Source organism: Eurosta solidaginis, chromosome 3, assembly GCF_040869045.1.
Source record: "Eurosta solidaginis isolate ZX-2024a chromosome 3, ASM4086904v1, whole genome shotgun sequence".
NCBI lineage: Eukaryota > Metazoa > Arthropoda > Insecta > Diptera > Tephritidae > Eurosta > Eurosta solidaginis.
In genome coordinates this window covers 143,220,598-143,236,209 of record NC_090321.1, presented here as the reverse complement: position 1 = coordinate 143,236,209, position 15,612 = coordinate 143,220,598, and the positions used below count along the sequence as shown (strand labels likewise).

At 39.7% G+C, this 15,612-nt stretch overlaps 1 pseudogene; it reads left to right on the top strand.

Annotated features, from left to right (window-relative positions):
- The first annotated feature begins 801 nt into the window (after positions 1–801).
- LOC137246017 (F-box-like/WD repeat-containing protein TBL1XR1) overlaps positions 802–15,612 on the top strand; it is a 50,146-nt pseudogene continuing 35,335 nt past the window's right edge.

Sequence of the window (15,612 nt, the reverse complement as noted above, 5' to 3'; positions counted from 1 at the left end):
TTCCGGCAGATGCAGCAAAAACATTTCTCAGGACCGGGGTCAGGTGGCGGACCCGGATTGGGTTCGATATCTTCCCAGAGCAAGAGAATATGGAGCAGTCCCGCTGCATGGAGCTGCTGGGAGGATGACAATTTGTGGGAGGGACGCAACAAATTAAATGGGGTTACACTGAAATGGCAGTCCCTGGTCGGGAAAAATCCCGAGTCGCGCCGGTACATAGAACCGACGGCCTTTGGAAGCGCCCCGTCAAATTCTTCTTGTTTTTAAGTATATAACTTTGTACATTTGTTGGGTTTTAACCACTTTATAGAAAAATTAAAATATTAAGTCTGTGCTACAATCTTCAGAAAGCAATTTTATATAATGTTCTGTAACTCTCCAGCATAACTGGAAATGGCACTTACAGATGTTTTCGAGAAAACCGCTCTTAAAATATTATTTAATGTTGAGGAAGATTATATATAACGATAAGATCAAGACATTCGTAACTGATTTCATTGTTTAATCAAATTTTCATTGCAAACTACTTTTTCGACAAGTCATAAAAGTTGTCCACTTTCGAAAATCACTTTAAAAAATTTAGGTCCGGCTTTCTCGAAAACAGTGCGATCTTAACGCTCACCACGACCTCCGGCATTCACAGTCACAGCTTACTTGACATCTCAATCGTCAGCGCAGGGCTTATAAACTGCGTTGAATGGCAGCCGATGCTTGCTTTAGCATCTGACCACCTGCACATACTCATTTCAGTACATCGACCTGCCAACTTCGTCACCCGCTGCTCATCTTACTATATTGCAAATGTATACAGAGATTGAATGGAGCGGTGGAGAAGATGGTGAAGTTGGACGTCCCGTGGAGGGATTCAATTTAATTTATGCAGTTATGCCCGAAGTCAAAGTCACCCAAGCCACCAGCTACAAAATTAGAAGCAGGTAAAGTGGCTGCTGGCATTAGTAGTGGAGCAAGCCCTTCGGCCACTGGAACAGGCGGTGTATTTATGAAAGAAATGAAAGCGGAGATTAACTCTAGTGGGTCAACAACAAACAAACTACTGAAAGTGCTACATCTTCAGAATCTAATGAAACCGAGGGTAACGCAAATCCAAATAGTTCAAGCGCTACCACAAGTGCAGCAACAGTTGAATCATCCAACACCACTGCAGGATGTGGGCAACCGCATCTAATGGGAGTGAGGGTACAATAAAAGTGGGATATTGGAATCGAAGTCGTGATTTGTTTGTAAGTGGCTCTGGTGACCGCATGCATATGGTATATGTCTGATGCAACAAGCAGTCCTAATCAATTGGTGCTACGTCATTGCATACAAAAAGGTGGCGCCGAAGTTTCGAGCAACAAGAATGTAACATCATTAGATTGTAAGTTTTAATGTGTGTTAATTTAAATTTGCAGTTTTATACGCATCCTATCTCTTTTGTTTATGGTGTGACGCCACATTATTAGCTACTGGCAGTTATGATGGTTATGCCCGCATCGGGAAACCGACTGGCGTTTGGCATCTACATTGGGTAAACATAGAGCACCAATATTTGCATTTAAATGGATTAAGCGTGGCAATTTCATACACTCAGCTGGTGTCGATAAAACCATCATTATTTGGAATGCATCGACTGGACAATGTACTCAACAATTTTCATTTCATAATGAGCCTGTACTCGACGTTGATTGGCAAACAAATATATCATTTGCTTCATGCGGTGCAGATCAACGTATACACGTATGCCGTTTGGGACATACCAATGAGTTTAACGCCATTAAATGGTGTCCCAGGGGCATTTTCTATCCTCTTTATCAGATGATATGACTTTCAAAACTTGGTGTATGTGTTGGTAATAAGAATTGTTTGGCAACATGATATATTCACCGCTACTGTTAATTTTCTTTTGCAATGTCATTCTTATTGATAAAGCTTTTATGCTATGCAAATAATCATATATGTAACTTTTTCCTTTTTGTCATTGTCAAATATACTCTCGTGGACTTAAGTTGTAAGTGGTGTCGTTTTTGTCTTATTACATCGGTAATACTGTGCACGTAAGTCCTCTATACCTCTGATAGGTTATGGGCCCAGGTCGTAATAGGGTTTAAAATTAATCAAGTAAAATTAAAAAAAAAAAATGAGTACACCTGGATTATATTCGATTGAAAAGCTGGACGACAGCAATTACGTATCGTGGGCGGTGCAGATGAGGAGCGTTTTAGTCCACACTGAATTATGGGCAATCGCCAGTGGAAAAATCGTGAAAAGTGAAGAGGCCACAGCCGAAGAAGCAGCAGCGTTTGACACCAAGGATGAAAAAGCATTAGCTAGCATTATGTTATGCATAAAGCCGTCACAGGTAAATCATGTGAAGCATTGCAATACAGCGGCAATGGCTTGGAGTAAACTTCAGCAAATACATCAACCCACCGGTCCGGCGCGAAAAGTTGCATTGTTTCGCCAATTGTTATCACTTAGGTTGAGCGAAGGTGATAAAATTCAAGACCATTTAAATGAGTTTTGCGATATACATGAAAGGTTGGCTGAAATATCGGTAACTTTAGCAGACGAAATGTCTGTGATAGTATTATTAGCAAGTTTGCCCAAATCGTATGAGAACTTCGTTGTGGCGATCGAGTCTCGAGATTCCTTGCCTACATTAGCTACACTAAAAGTCAAGTTGCTTGAAGAGGGGGCGAGGCGAGAAGAAGATAAAAGCGGCGAAGTTCATTCGCAACACGCGCTGGTGGCGCAGGCAAATATTCAGAAAGTTCCTAATGCCAAGAATATTGCTAGCAATAACCACAGTCATGGTGTGGGAGAAAAGAAAAAAGGCAACAACAATGGCAGAAGTCGAGGTAAATGCTTTAATTGCGGGAAATTTGGACACTTTGCCGCGAAATGTAAAGAGCATCGTCATACGGTTCGGGGTGATAAATCGTTCGCTATTCTTGCTTCTATTTCCCCTCATGAGTTAAAGAGCGATGAGTGGTGTATTGATAGCGGAGCAACTTCACACCTATGCTGCGACCGCTCATTATATGTCACTTTTAGAAAACGAAACGAGAGAATAGAATTAGCGGGAAACAAGTATATAGAAGCAAACGGAATTGGCGAAGTATGTATACACACTGATAGCTATCGAATTAAATTGAAGAAGGTTTTGTACGTGCCAGACTTAAAATGCAATTTCGTATCAGTAAATAAGGCATGTGAACACGGATTAGTTGTGACCTTTGAAAATAATGGAGCTGTAATCAAAGAGAAAAATTCCGTATTGATAAAAGCGCAGTTAGTTGGCGGTTTGTATGTTTTTAAAAGTATCACAAACAAGTGTTTTGGTGTTAAGCAAGACAACGAAATAACCATTTGGCACAACCGCTTTGGCCATCTAAATTTTGAGAGCTTATATGAATTGGCGGCCACCGTGGTGTGATGGTAGCGTGCTCCGCCTATCACACCGTACGCCCTGGGTTCAACTCCCGGGCAAAGCAACATCAAAATTTTAGAAATAAGGTTTTTCAATTAGAAGAAATTTTTTCTAAGCGGGGTCGCCCCTCGGCAGTGACTGGCAAGCGCTCCGAGTGTATTTCTGCCATGAAAAGCTCTCAGTGAAAACTCATCTGCCTTGCAGATGCCGTTCCGGAGTCGGCATAAAACATGTAGGTCCCGTCCGCCCAATTTGTAGGGAAAATCAAGAGGAGCACGACGCAAATTGGAAGAGAAGCTCGGCCTTAGATCTCTTCGGAGGTTATAGCGCCTTACATTTATTTTTTTTTTTTATATGAAATGGCAAATAAAGAGTTAGTGTGTGGCCTCAAGTTGAAAGATATTTCAGTTAAAAGTGATTGCGTCACTTGTGCCAAAAGCAAGATTTGTGTTAAACCTTTTGCTAAAGCATCGAAAAGTCGTGCCGAAAGCTTACTAGAAGTGGTACACTCCGATTTATGTGGCCCCATGAACACGGATTCGATTGGTGGCTCCAAATACTTCCTCACCTTCATCGATGATAAATCGCGGTATATATTTGTGTATTTTTTGAAAGCGAAAAGTGAGGTGTTTGCTGTTTTTAAAAAATTCAAGCAAATGGTAGAAAAGCAAACTGATAAAAAGATTAATTGCTTGAGAAGCGACAACGGCCGCGAATATCTTAATAATGAATTTGAAACGTTTTTGATTCAAAATGGTATACAACGCAATCGAACCTTAGTTGAAATGGCACGCAGTATGTTAGTGCATAGTAAGTTGGGTGAAAATTTTTGGGCAGAGGCGGTGTCCACGGCAGTTTACCTTCGAAATAGAGCCGCAACAAAGTCGCTGGTTAACAAACACCGTTCGAGGTGTATACAGGTAAAAAGCCTACAGTAACACACCTTAAAGTATTCGGCTCTTTAGCGATTGCTCTAGACAAAACGCACTCAAAGAAATTTCAACCCAAAGGGAAGGAATACATTATGGTTGGGTATTCAGTCACCTCCAAGGCTTATCGATTGATGGATCCAAACACGCGTAAGGTGATCACAAGCAGAGATGTAATTTTTATGGAAAATACGCACTTTGGTAATGAAAACGAGCACGTCAACATCACGTCTTTTGCTAATGGAGCCTTTAATGAAGATTAGAGTGAGAACAACACTAAGAGTGAGCCAGCAAATGATTTGAGCGAAGAATGCCCAGCTGAAGCAAGCGACGAAGGTATGGAAGATAATAAATGTACAAATGAGGTGCGGTATGATCTGCGTCCACGTAAAGAACGTCATATATTGAATATGATAGATACCAACGAAATACCTGTACCCAATTCGGTAAGGGAGGCGTTGGGTAGTGCCGATTCGGCGGAGTGGAGGGCCTCTATGAAAGAGGAGTACGACGCCCTGGTAAAAAATCAAACTTGGTCATTAGTGGATCTTCCTACAGGCGAAAAGGCAATCAGCAGCAAATGGGTATACAGCATTAAAAGAAACCCTGACGGTAGTATTAAACGTTTTAAGAGCCGTTTGGTGGCAAAGGGGTGTAGTCAACAGTTTGGAGTGAACTTCACCGAAACGTTTTCACCGGTGTTGAGGTATGCGACAGTTCGTTTACTGTTGGCGTTGGCGTGTGAGCATGAACTGCATTTGCATCAAATGGACGTATCTTCAGCATACTTAAACAGCAATTTACAAGAGATAGTTTATATGAAACAGCCGGAGGGGTTCGTATGCGATGAGTTTCCACACCGAGTGCTGAAGCTCAATAAGGCACTATATGGATTAAAGCAAAGTGGGCGTGAATGGAACTCTAAGTTGGACACAGTTCTAAGATCGTTTGGGTATTCGCCGTGCGTCAGCGAGCCTTGCGTGTATACGAAACACGAAAATGGTAATTATAACATTATAGCTGTGTATGTTGATGATTTAATTGTAGGTGGCACCCGGTTAGAAGACGTAGTTGCGATCAAAGCAAAAATTGCGAACGAGTTTGATCTGGTTGACAGTGGGCAACTGCGGTATTTTCTGGGGTTGGAGATCCAGCGCGAAGGTAAAACAGGCGCAATTACTCTTAGTCATAAAAAATATATAACGGATCTATTAAACCGGTATGGTATGTCCGAATGTAAGGCTGTAGTGACACCGTTAAATGCTGGGTTCCAAGTCAGCTGTGATGATGCAAAATGTAGACGCGTTGATAAAAGGGAATACCAATCGCTTATCGGTGCGTTGATGTACTTGGCAATATCAACCCGACCGGATATTCTGCACTCGGTCTGTAAACTGTCGCAAAAGAATACCGATCCACATTCTGAGAACGAAGCAGGGGCTAAAAATGTGTTACGCTACTTGCAAGGTACGAGCGATTTTAAACTACATTACCGAAAATCAGGTCAGCCCATTGAATGCTACGTCGACGCTGATTGGGACGCTGATGTTGGCGACAGGAAGTCTTATACAGGCAGTGCATTTTATGCTGCCGGTGCAGTATTCTCGTGGGAATCGAAAAAACAAAACATCGTTGCCTTAAGTAGCACTGAAGCTGAATATGTGGCGCTTTCTACAGCTGCAAAGGAGGCAGTATATTTAAGAATGCTCCTTGCTGAAATGGGTTTTCCTATTAATAGCCCAACCTTAATTAATAGCGATAATCAAAGTGCTTTACATCTAGTTAAAAATCCGGTTTATCATTCTAGAAGTAAGCATATAGATTTAAAGTTTCATCATGTTAGGGATTTGTATAAGTCAGGTGAGATAAGTCTAAATTACATTTGTACTGAAGATATGGTATCTGACATTTCAACCAAAAACCTTCAAAAGGTAAAGCATTGTAAATTTAGAACCGAAATGGGTTTGTATTAGTCAGATAGACAATATATACTTATAATATGTACATGTTGAAGAGGAGTGTTGGTAATAAGAATTGTTAGGCAACATGATATATTCACCGCTACTGTTAATTTTCTTTTGTAATGTCATTCTTATTGATAAAGCTTTTATGCTATGCAAATAATCATATATGTAACTTTTTCCTTTTTGTCCTTGTCAAATATACTCTCGTGGACTTAAGTTGTAAGTCGTGTCGTTTTTGTCTTATTACATCGGTAATACTGTGCACGTAAGTCCTCTATACCTCTGATAGTATGAAACAAGATAAACGTTGATTTACAAGCCCATTCATAAGTGCTACATACCATTAAATGGTCTCCTACTGCACCCAGTACACAAAATCCAAATTTAAATCGAATACTAGCAACTGCGTCCTTCGATTCGACTGTAAGTTTATGGGATATGGATCGTGGCACTTGTATATGTAGTGACTACCGCCCTACTATTCTTTCAATATTTTCTAACTACTTGCCAATATGGCAACTATGAGTATGTCGAGACGACCGCTAGTAGCCCGTTAGGTCATTTTTCATTTTCTGAGGTTCTACCTCTTTCGTATCAGCAGCTCGTCGCGACCACACGCAATTTTGTCAATATATAACTTAAAGTAAATTAATAATTTTGTATGCGATATTTTAATACTCAATAAAGTTAAATATTAAGTAGATGGTTTTACGGTTTTTATTTTCGCCAAGATCAAAGCCACTACATTGGTGACCCCGATTGCACAGATAAATTTGGATTTTATATCTCAATTTTAAACGCGACACGCAACACGGAAGACTCTACATCAAAAATACTTCGAGGTTGGGAAAACTTATAGTGCAAATTATTCGCGTCAATTAAATAATTTCATCGTGCACTCAATAATCTTACATTTTTCCAAAATGACCCACGTGAAAAATGCGGAAGAAAACATGGCCGATGTTAAGCCTTTTCAAACCACATCCAGCGTTATCCGGCCTATACCATTTAATCCGGATAAGCCATCACTATGGATAGCCCAAATTGAAGCACAATTCAGAGTTTTAAAAGTGGTGAGTGATTTCGATAAATTTTACCATGCGATTTCTGTTCTCGAAGCGCGTTACGCTGCCGAAGTTGAAGACATTATCGTCGATCCGCCCGCAACGACACCCTTTTTAACGCTAAAAACTCAACTAATAGCACGTTTCTCAAAGTCAAAGGAAGCCAAACTTCAACAGCTTCTTGACGGCGAGGAAATTGGCGACCGCACTCCTTCTCAGTTTCTGCGTCACCTAAAATCGTTGGTGCCGGGCGTCGACGAGGACGTACTTAAGGCAAAATGGTTGTCGGCTTTACCCCAAGATACTCGGGCTATGCTAGCACTGCAAACAAATACCTCGGTAGAAAATTTAGGCGTTAGCGCAGACAAGCTACACGAAATTCTGCAAAAGAGACAGGTGTCATCTGTAACGGCAAATGCTGTGGGTTCAGATTTAACACAACAAATTTCAGACCTAACCAAACAAGTAGCTGCATTGACTTCCATTATTAACAAGCGTGAATCTAGACACAAAACACGTCAGCACTCCAGGTCCAGGTCCCGTAGTCAACATAAAACAAATGGAGTGAAGTCAGAGGGTTTTTGTTATTATCATGCCAAGTTCGGCAAAAATGCCAAACGTTGTAAGAGTGGCTGCAAATACTCGGGAAACGCCGATGGGAGTCACTAATGGCGGACAGTGATCCCATATCTAATTCCCACCGCCTGTACATTAAAGACCGATCCTCTGGTGCACGATTCATCGTGGACACTGGTTCGGATCTCTCAGTTTTCCCATGCACGCGGTTGAGAAGCAAACCCATTGAAGTTAGTTACCAGCTTCAAGCTGCAAACGGTTCTATTATCCAAACATACGGAACGACTTTGTTATCACTAAATCTGGGTCTTCGTCGTGAGTTCCTTTGGAAATTCATCATCGCTGACGTCACCAAACCAATCATCGGGCCGACTTTTTAAGTCATTTTGATTTGTTAGTCGACCTAAAACTAAGATGTCTGCGAGATGGTCAAACTGGATTGACGTCATCGGGATTTTTAGCTCATTCGGCTGACATGGTATCAATAAAAGCTATTCAAGGTGACACTGTATACCACAACCTACTACGTAAGTATCCCGATATCTCAAACCCAGAAGGCGTCTCAAAACCGAAGAGACATGCAACGCTTCACCACGTCCGTACTACGGATGGACCGCCTGTGACAAATAAAGCTCGGCGATTGCCACCGGATAAGCTCAAAGCGGCACGTGGCGAATTTGAGATGATGATAAAACTTGGTATTGCCCGACCGTCGAACAGCCCCTGGTCATCGCCCCTTCACCTAACTCAGAAGAGCTCTGGGGGTTGGCGACCTTGTGGGGACTACAGAGGCCTGAACGCACGCACGATACCCGACAAATACCCCGTCCGTTATCTGGAAGATTTCAACGCAACACTTCATGGAAAACAAGTTTTTTCAACCATAGATCTTGTCCGTGCGTTTCATCAGATCCCTGTAGCCGCAGAAGATATATGCAAAACAGCCATAATAACGCCCTTTGGACTTTTTGAGTTTCCCTACATGACATTCGGCTTACGAAATGCCGCCCAGACGTTTCAGCGATTTATAGATGAGGTGACACGTGACCTGCCGTTTTTGTTTGTATATGTCGACGACATATTAGTTGCCTCTGCCAACGAGAGTGAACATTTGCAACACCTTGAGCTACTATTCCAACGACTACAGAAGTATGGTATAGTAATAAATCCCGCCAAATCGAATCTGGGCCAAGCAGAAGTCACATTTTTGGGCCACACTATAAATAAGGAGGGTATCACCCCATTGACTGACAAAGTTAAATCTATACTTGAGATTAACTTCCCCACCACCATTAAAAGTTTGCGAAGATTTCTTGGCACTATTAATTTCTACAGAAAATTCATCAAGAACGCTGCTGAGATTCTTGCACCTCTTAATGCACTGCTAGAAGGTCCAAATATTAAGAACTCCCAAAAAGTCAATTGGACTAAAGAACTTGAAACCGCATTTAGCAACGCGAAGGACGCCCTAGCACGGAGCACCCTTCGGGTTCATCCAGACACAAAAGCACAATGGGCAATTTTAACGGACGCATCGGATTACGGCATCGGAGCAGTTTTTCAGCAACGGGTGGAAAGCAGATGGCAGCCTTTGGCATTTTTTAGCAAAAAACTATCACCTGCCATACAGAAATTATCGACGTACGATCGGGAGTTGCATGCTATCTACGAGGCAGTGAAGCATTTTCGCCATATATTTGAAGGTCGTCATGTGGTGATATATACGGATCATAAGCCTCTACAACATGCTTTCCAGCAACGCACCGAGCGAGCCTCACCTTGGCAGTTCCGTCGGTTAGATTTTATTGGGCAATTTAGTTCCGACATACGACACGTTTCTGGCCACCTTAGTATTGTCGCCGACACATTGTCACGAGTAGAAACCATTTCTGCAACCATAAAAGTTCAAGAATTAGCGACGGCACAAGAAAATGACGCAGAGCTGAAACAACTACTGAGTCATCACAACACGTCGTCCCTGAAACTTCGGAGAATACAGATCGAAGTCGGCCAACCAGCAGTATATTGCGATATTGCAACAGGGGCAATACGACCGTATGTCTCCGCATCTCTACGCAAACGAGTCTTCGAGTCCCTCAATTCACTTGACCATCCCGGAATGAAAGCATCGCAAAAGCTAGTGAATCAACGTTATGTCTGGCCATCGGTCAACAAAGACTGCAGAGAATGGGCAAAATCATGTTTGGAGTGCCAGCGCAACAAAATTCAGCGCCATGTATCAACGCATCCAGCAAATTTTCAACTCCCGTCTCAACGATTCGAACACATACACATTGATTTGGTTTCTCTGCCTTCATCCAGAGGCTACAATCAATGTTTTACAATCATCGATCGTTTTACTCGATTTCCTGAGGCAATACCGTTGGAAAATGGCACGGCGGAAACTGTTGCGCGAGCACTGATTGCAAATTGGATATCAAGGTATGGGGTACCCAAACGTATCACGTCTGACCAAGGCCGGCAGTTTGAATCGCGACTTTTTAACATGCTGTCACAAATCCTTGGTATTAAGCATCTGCGAACGTCGCCATACCATCCCCAGTCAAACGGGTTGGTCGAACGTCTCCATCGCCAATTAAAATCTGCCTTGCTATGCCATCGTGAGACGTGGACAGAAGCTTTACCAGTCGTACTACTTGGTCTACGAGCAGCTTGGAAGGAGGACATTGGGGCCACCCCAGCCGAGCTAGTGTATGGAGAACAGATACGTTTACCCGGCGAATTCTTATCTCCCTCGAACAAACATGTAACAGCCACAGATGTGTTGGCAGCTTTGAAGAACCACTTCAAAAATTTAGCACCAACTGAAATGTCACGGCACGGTAAGAAATCTATTTTCTATTTTAAAGATCTAGATACTTGCTCACACGTATTCGTACGTAATGATCACATCGAAATATCATTTTCATCACCTTACGAGGGTCCATACAAGGTAATTACACGTCACGAAAAGTATTTCATCGTCGACTACAAACGCAATCACACCGCTATCTCCATAGACAGATTAAAACCTGTCTATACTGCTAACGAGTTTACAAGCGAGCTGGGACAGCAAGCCGAAAATTCAATACCACCACATCAAGCCGCTGCAGTTAAATTCACAAAGCTATAAATTTTCTCATTTGTAAAAAAAAAAAAAAAATTTTTTGTTGTAAACTGTAATGAAATCATAATATTTTTCCTTTTTCTAAGAAGGGGAGTAGTGTAGTGACTACCGCCCTACTATTCTTTCAATATTTTCTAACTACTTGCCAATATGGCAACTATGAGTATGTCGAGACGACCGCTAGTAGCCCGTTAGGTCATTTTTCATTTTCTGAGGTTCTACCTCTTTCGTATCAGCAGCTCGTCGCGACCACACGCAATTTTGTCAATATATAACTTAAAGTAAATTAATTATTTTGTATGTGATATTTTAATACTCAATAAAGTTAAATATTAAGTAGATGGTTTTACGGTTTTTATTTTCGCCAAGATCAAAGCCACTACATATACATACCTTAACGTAAAATACAGGACCAGTATATTCAGTTAGTGCGAATGGGAAATATTTGGCTTCGGGCAGTTTCGGTAACTGTGCACATATTTGGAGTACACAATCGGGTTGGTGCTTATAAAGGTACTGGTGGTATATTTAAAATGTGTTGGATTTCGAAAGGTTCAAAAGTGGACGCCAGCGCATCTGATGGCAGCGTTTTTTTTTCTAGATTTGAGAAAAATTTTATTTAAAAAAATGTTAGAAATATTGCAAGTAATTATAACTTTCAACTGCCGAAGTTTTCATGTGATCTTCATCGTCGGAGCCGAAATTTAATTCATCAAAAATATCATTGCAAAAGCGAAATTTGTGTTTCTTCCGAATGTGGTTCCTTTGTTTCTCCTTCCAGTTTATTGACTTCATTCATTTTTATGAGTATTTTGTTTTAATTCTCAATAAGCAGTTTCAATAACCAAAAAATTTAACCGAAATAATAATTAGAGTTGGAAAACATGCCGAATGCTTGCCTTTTTCGCTCTGTTTGTAGAATGACAGCGCCAAACCTTGCGTTAGAGGTAAGTAATACAGCACTGTGCCCTGATATTGTGCAAACATTCATATCGACTTTCGATAATCAGTTATAACACAATTGTGTCAACACAATGTGTTAACAGTGCAAAGTGTGCCAGTGCTACTGTGTTAACACTCAAAAAATAGTGTCATTACCCACCACTACATTCCTTCATTATACTTCATTCGACTGCCTTCTTTCCATTGTAAACTTTCCCAAATAGCGCAACTAACAGCTCATCGCTCAAAATTTGCACACACACACAAACATTACTAATGGCCATATTACGGAAATCTTTAGGGAAATTCAAGCTAAATTTTTAAACAGACATAAAATGTTATAATTTTGGAATATAAAGCATCTAGGACACCTTAATTGCAGTACTTGAAAGAAAATGTTTGCTTATACTCAAGTATTTAATATTTTTTCCTAAATTTATCTTTAACATTGATACAATGATTGAAGGTATATTAATCCAATGCAACTCTGCTTAATTCCGTTCAATTCGAGTGACTTCTTTCACTGAATTCGAGTGCCTTCCACTCTATTCGCAACATAACCTCAATTTAAGCTGCCAACTATATAGTAACAATGAATGAGGGCGAGTATTGGCAAATGCGACTGCATTTCGTAAAGCTGTAAACACAATCCCGAGTGACGACGATCTCCGCCGCGATGGCCGACGGCGCAAGGCGAATTCAGTACTAGGTGGTGTTATCCCAACAGCTGATCGCTTCTTCTTGATAATTTTCCATACAAAGCCTTGTACAATAAAATGTCAGTTAATGGAAATCAATGAACATTTTCTTTTGACTTGACATTCTTCTGTACGGCGAATTGGTCGAATTCGCTTTGCCACCACCTGGTAAAGATTCGCCTTGCCACTGACGATTCTCAAATTACGCGCAGTTATTTCAATCAATAAAAAAAATACTGGGCGAAATGTTCTGAGTGGCCAATTATAGAAATAAAAATGTAATCAATTAAAACTTTTTTGATTCTTTGCTTTAGCACTTGACTGCTAAAACACGCTCAACATGTTAAGAGCTGTATCGAAAGACATTTTGATCCCAGGAATCTAAATCCGGTGGACTAACATTAATATTATAACCCTTTAATTTAAAAAATTCAGGTTATATATATACGGAGTACGTTACATACATATGTTTCCATAAGTTTTCATGAGTCTCAATTACAAACAGCGCACGTACACTGGTTAGTTAAAAAATTCGAGTTTGCTTATTGTTGCGAATTTGTTTGAAATTAAGAAATATAATATAAACACTGCACAGTATTGCATTCCATGTGGTATTCACTGAAATTAGTAATGAATTGCTGCCACAGCAAAATCAGCAGAGGACCCTAATAAGAGGAAGACGGCGGGATAACACAAATCCGCGGGAGTTGCCTGCTTCCATTTAGCAAAGAAATTTTCTAGCGGCCAAGTCGAGTTGAATTCGTCATATACCAAAATCAATTTAAGCCTTAAAATATCCTTGCGCAATTTCTGGATGGCTGCATAAAATATACCAACAGCTATTCTGGTGCTTATGATATACTTCTCGACGTAAAATAAAGAATATTAGGCTAGAATGTACATATTTTTGCACAAATTTGTACAAATAAGTGTTCTTTCTTAAAAGAACAAATTTCCTTTAACTATTTTGATGCATTCCCTTTAATTTAACAAATGAAAAAACTCCTAAGAATTACGAGATCCAACATTTTTAATTAATGATGATAAATAACACGAGAAACAACTAAGCTTAAGGTGAATTTTTTATCGTTTTGGCACTTCAGTTGCGTCTACATCTGACTTTGAACACACGCGCTTTAATTGCTTCAATCCATAAGCAAACTAACGCCAACGTCAAAGCAAAACACAATAATTAAAAACCAAAGACAATATTAACATAGAAAAATAGTGTGAAGCAAGCTTCACAAAACCTCTAGTAAGTCACATTCACCACTTACCACAGCAGAATTTGTTAAACTACCACTCTCTGTATTTATTATTTAACAATTATTTGTACACTTTTTATTCAGCTAATGTGTTCAGAATTCACATTTTTACACTCCAAAACTGCAATCGGTGTATTTTGTGTGCTTAAATTATGTTAAAAATTGTGTTTAAGTTTTTGGTGTGGTGGAAGTGGCCTACTAGAATTTTGTGAAGCTCCGCTGCTTTCCACCGAAGTTCGCGCATGTAACATCTATATCTTCAAAAAAATTTGTAAAAACTTAGTGTTCTTCTTGAAGTTTCTTACATTTTCTGAAAAATATAAGAGTTTCTATCGCCGTTCAACTAAATAAAAAACATAATTTTGTATTCATGTAGATTTCGTGATCGATCAGCGGAGACGGCGAAATATATCCTCCTGGCACGCGACGCAATTTGAAGTGGGCACAATAGACCAACAGGTGCAGTGCAATCCCCAATATATCTACATGTTATAAAATAGTTGTATTTCATTTTCCTCATGACAAAAAATCAAAATATGACTCCTTCTTTGCGTTCATTGTGACAGGGGAACTTTCAACGACCGTTATTTCAAAGTGGCACTTTATTTGACGAATCACTGAACGATTTCTTTCAAATAAAGTGCTTGTAAGCGTTTACAGAAGATGGTGAAACGGCCCCTGGAATTGTTATCTTATATAGCCAAAGAAAGTTATTCATACGGAAAGAAAAAATCAGTCAGCACAAAACGAATAGTTAGAGACAATTTATGATATAATGCATAGGTATGAAATGCATGCAATTTATGAAATAATTTTTATTATATAAAATTATTTTGACATATCAGATTTGTCAATAATATTTTAGTTCTGCTACTTTTAATACATTTATAACATATAGTTAGAAGCAATACTATGTCTACACGGTACACGATTTCGGTAGTATGATTTAGTAAATTACATTCCTGTCCACACGATTATGCTTCTTCTTATGCATAATTTGAAATGTGATTTATTTTCGTTTTTTCCCACAGTCAAATTAAAACGTTCAAGATAAACATATGTTTTTGAAATTTGACAGCTAGTGCGGGCATACGATCGATTATTTTGTGTAGATTGTCATCGGATACAGCGTCGCTCAGTAAATTGCACATAATTTGGGTCCAATAAATTAAGAATCTTCCGTAATCAAATTGATTTTGGTGCCGTGGAGACATAGTATAAGAAACATGGATAATGCCTACATTTATACGTGTTTCATTTATTTTCATTGAGGAATAAGTTCGTAAAAATAAAAAGCAGGTTTTTATAAAGTTCATGTGAAGCCCAATAGATAAAACGAGTAATAGAATCATCTTTAGTTTGTATATTACATTTTTAAAATAAAAATCACCTGCTAAAAAAGGAGCAGAACCTAACTACATTTTTTTCATTTTCGTACTTAACTACACTCCCTTTTCTGATTCAAGATTTTGGGCATATTTTGAAAACCTCCGAACATCATTTCTTCATTCAAATTCATTCGACTGCCTTCTACTCTCTTCGCAACATAACCTCAATTTAAGCTGCCAAACTATATAGTAAACAATCAGATGGAATTATAGAAGGTGGCGCATTGCG